The sequence below is a fragment of the Sparus aurata genome, chromosome 9 (assembly GCF_900880675.1).
Source record: "Sparus aurata chromosome 9, fSpaAur1.1, whole genome shotgun sequence".
Lineage (NCBI taxonomy): Eukaryota > Metazoa > Chordata > Actinopteri > Spariformes > Sparidae > Sparus > Sparus aurata.
Window position 1 is genome coordinate 8,289,790 of NC_044195.1, and position 5,011 is coordinate 8,294,800.

Here is a 5,011-nt window from a genome sequence, read left to right on the forward strand (position 1 = left end):
GAGTCTGCATGTCTTGTCATAATTTTTGTTGCACAAAATAAATGCAGCGGCCAGTTTCCACGACACAGCCAAGTACTTTCAGTGTAAGAACTAATGTATTTGTAATTAACATGTCAAGGTGATGATAATGCACACAAGATATCTGATGTGAAGGTTACTATTTCGTTCTCTATCAAATGGAAATCACATGTATGTTCCTGAAAGAGCTCATGTTACACTTATAAGGTCCACAAAATAATAATGGGTTAACTCTGGTGACAAGACTACACAACTTAACAACCTATTTATGCTTATAGTTAATTACCAAGTACTTTGCAGTCATTTGTGGTAATTCTACTACTAAAACTTGTCATTATATCATTGATTATTTCTAAGTTATTTCCCACATTACAACATAATTAGCAGGCTGTAAATTAAGGGGTTACCAGGATTTTATTTACTGCTGACATGTAGGCCTAGGTTAAAACTAATGTTATCAAGCTGTTTAAGTTCTCGTTCAAATTTCTCACCTCTCCCAGTGTCTCTGTGCTGCCTACATTGTGACCAGATACCATTATTTTACCAGAAGAACAACGACTGACCTTGATGATCATTTTAATTTGATACATTGATATTTCTGCTTGTGTTATTAGTTTATTTGCTTTAGCTATATAGAAAGTGCATGAATAACTGTGTACAATGTACAGTAGTGTAGCCCCTTTCACACATGCACTGCTATTCTGAACATTACCTGGAGGAGCTGTATGTGTAACAAATGTCCTAATCTGTTGGACCGGAATTTAACAACAACAACAACTACTAAATCGGAATAGAGATGGGTGCTAGAGGGTGACACGGGAGTGGATTTTCACTCACGTCCCAATCCCACAGAAAAAAAGCTTGTCCCGTCCCACTCCTGGTAAAATGACTCCCACTCCTGTACCGCTCCCATTTTTTTTTCTTCTAGTCTTTAGGCAATACATGCGATTTGACTGGATCTTCTCCCCATTCTTTTTAGATTACTTTGTTTCTGCAACATTATTTCAAAAGATATGGCAACATGAACAGTTCATTTGTGGTAATATAGGGAAGCATTTATTGCCTTAATCCAAACAAAAAACCTTCACTAAAGGGCACAAAACACAAATGATACATGGCATTACATATCATATTCAGTATATTTATTTATTTTATGGGTCTGTCTGAGTCAGGGGGTTGGAGATTTCTCTCCTCTGTGTGTCTTTAGTTCCTTGTTTTCTTCCACATGATTTTTCATGTGTTACCACCAGGCCCAGCCCTGAGTAATTTGGTTCCCTACTAGGCAAAATATAAATATAAATAAATAAGGCACTGTGCAAACATGTTATCTCTCAGCCTCAGAGTGCCATCTCTCACTTATCTATTGTCAGCCGCTTTGCAAAACGACCTCCAACTCCTTACATGTTGCCATGTGGGTATTGTGCTCCCGGCTATCCTCATGAACCTTCAGCAAGTGGCTTGCATTTTTCCAGTCCTTTAGTCTGTATTCTTGTGGAGAAAACATTTAGCAGCAGAAGCCGTGCAAGCTATCATTTCTGTTTGAGTACATCAGCCAGCTTCTTTTGATTTGTTCAGCATTGACTAAGACTCTGTTACAAAAGTCATGTTGACACTCTCCTATCTTTGTTTTTGGGAAATGTGTAACTGTTTTTGAACTGGTCCTCTATGAACTAGCTCTCATCTCACTTCTGTCGGTAAGAAGAGATGTCCAGTCAGCAGGTCTGTTGGTGCAGCCTATAGTCCTGATGCTGTGTCACTGGGCTGTGCTGAGGTAGAGGACAGGAGCACCTGATGCTGTGTCACTGGGCTGTGCTGAGGTAGAGGGCAGGAGCACCTGATGCTGTGTCACTGGGCTGTGCTGAGGTAGAGGGCAGGAGCACCTGATGCTGTGTCACTGGGCTGTGCTGAGGTAGAGGACAGGAGCACCTGATGCTGTGTCACTGGGCTGGTGCTGAAATATGTTAAAAGTGCATCTGAAGAGAGAAGTATACATGACCACTGCTTGTTACATTTTAATAAAAAAACAAACAAACAGATGTGCAGGTGTGTGCCATACATAAGACTAATATAGACTAAGAATGAAAATGTGATGAGATTCATTCAACTTTATTGTCATTGTAAAGCAATAACCAGAGTACAAGTACAGTGTATATATTTCGCCTATGAATGATACGAGAAAGCTAAGGTGTGGAGTATTAACAGTAATACACTTTAACTGCACTTTGACACTGATGTAAACTTTAACAAACATAAACTGTGACACAATAAGCCAAAGGTTTACAACTACACTATTACAAAGGGGATGGAAAACTAATAGCTAATATTTAACTGACATACAAGCAGGAAAGACACCTGTAAAATAACACCTGAACAGGCCTAACGTTAACTTTCCAAACGTCCCTGATGAAGTTAAGTGGAGTAACATTAACACACATCGACTCAGCTATTTATTGATTATTAAACGATGTTGCAATCCTAAGTAAGCAAGCAAGCTAACACTCTGCTCCAACAACGATCATTAAACTATTACCGGTAATTTGATTCTCCCCCTGTTTTCGGCGCCCCCCGGCGGATGACAGCGCCCCTAGCATTTGCCTATATGCTGTCTATGCCCAGGGCTGGCTCTGGTTACCACTGTACTTTACTCCCTTCTTACAAATGATACAGGTCGCCGTTATGACAGTGACAGTGACTGATCCTCTTCCCATGCGGCTGGCTGAGCTGCTTCAGTGTGCTGCTCTGGTCTGTGAGGAGCAGAACCGCTCTGAGAGGAGCAGCCCTTGAAAGCAGCGGACACAAACAGCCAGTTCGCCACTTTAGTGAAACTACCGCAGGTCATAAGGGAGAGAAACTGAAAGTATCGATCTCATTACACTGGTATCAAATAACAATACCAACGCTGGTATCAATATTATCAGTATTTGGATTCGATCCGCCCACCCCTAGTTCCCGCTCCCGTCTGCTCCCGTTATCATTAGGCGCGTTCAAGTTGACCCCTGCTGCCTGACTGAATCAGCGAGATCTGCTGGCGACAGCAGGGGCGGAGATACAAATGCTGCTATGAAGTCGGACACTCTCTTTTCCCGTAGACGTGACGTGACTTGGCTGAGCTTCTGTGTTTGTGGAGGAAATTGAAATTCCATTAATGTTTGATTACAATCAACGACTGCAATGTGCGTGTATGTATGTATGTATGTATGTATGTATGTATGTATGTATGTATGTATGTATATATATATATATATATATATATATATATATATATATATATATATATATATATATATATATATATATATATATATATATATATATATATATATATATACACACACATATATATATGTGTATATATACACACATATATATGTACACACACACATATACATATATATATATATATATATATATATATATATATATATATATATACATATATACATATGCATTTATGTATAAATGCATGTATATACCAAAAACTGGGCAAAGTTCAAATCAAAAATGCAAAATGCAAAACTCAAATCCAAAACACATACCGTGGGGAACAAGGAACAGACAGGAGCAGGCACATGAACGGGAACATGAACGAGACAGAGGCTGACAATTACAATGACCAGACAAGGAGTGAAGGGAACACAGAGACTAAATACACATACACTGATGACAAGACGAGGAACAGGTGAGGTGGACCAACAGGTAAGATAACGAGGGGGAGGAGCACATGGGAACATGAAGGGAACAAAGCAATAGACAGAGGGAGCCAGAGGGAACATAGGAAAATACACAGGAGAACTTAAAGGACACATGAGGGCATGGAAAAACAAAAGACACAAGACAAGTTACAAAGACATGGAAATCAAATACAAGAACCCACAAGACAACACCAGACAAGAACAACAAACAGATCTACCGACATGACATAATCTGGATCTGTGATCTATGTGTTTTATTTAATAAAAAAGTGAGTTTGAGCGTTATGTTTTTGTACTTTTTTATTGCATGGGGACTAAGTAACTTTTACTCTGAGTACATTTTAAATGAGCTACTTTTTACTTTTACTTGAGTAGATTTTTACACCACTACTTTTACTTTTACTTGAGTAAAATTTCATCAAGGTAACAGTACTTTTACTTGAGTAGATTTTTTTGGTACTCTTTCCACCCCTGATAAATATACATGTATATATATATATATATACACAGACAGTTCATATTTAGAGACAACAGAATGTGACAGCTTTGTCACAATAACAACTTCAAATTTGGATACTTTGTAATTGCTTCACTTCTAAACGGTCACACAGTGGCTCATCAAGAGTAGATGAAGAGCCTAAATGTTGTCAAATGATCATGTTCTGTTTTCCTTGTAATGTCACCATTAAATACATTTGAACTTTGTCTATCTGGTACATTATAGTAAGTCTGGCCTAATAACAATACAATACAATTACAACAGTTATTAATTAATATGATGCAACTGTGCTTTGGTGCATGATTATATCACAGCTGAGGGGAATTTGCTAACTACATTTAACAAATAAGCATAACTGTAGACACATAAGATGAAGCATTTTCTCATAGCAACATTGTTCACAATGAATGAAATACATTTCACTGAATGAATGAAATACAATAATCAGAACAAATGACTGAATCAGATGCCTTGTCCCGCTGCGCCATCTCATCACACACAGAATAGCTCAGGATAATTCTTTGTATTGTTAATGTGACGGGAACAGAAAGGGTTAATTAATAAGAGTGGATAGTACAGATAACACTGGACACAGCAGTTAACTACTTCTCCATCATCACCCTAAACTGACAGAACTGAGCAGTTTATTGACGACATCTTTCAGGGTTGTTGCGTTACATGAAGGATTTTATAGGTTTATTCATGGTGACTATCCCATAGGTGCGGCCACACGGCTGCTACTTATCTGAAAGTATTTGATATTTGAGTAGAAAAGAGGCAGAGGCCTTATGGATATGGAAAT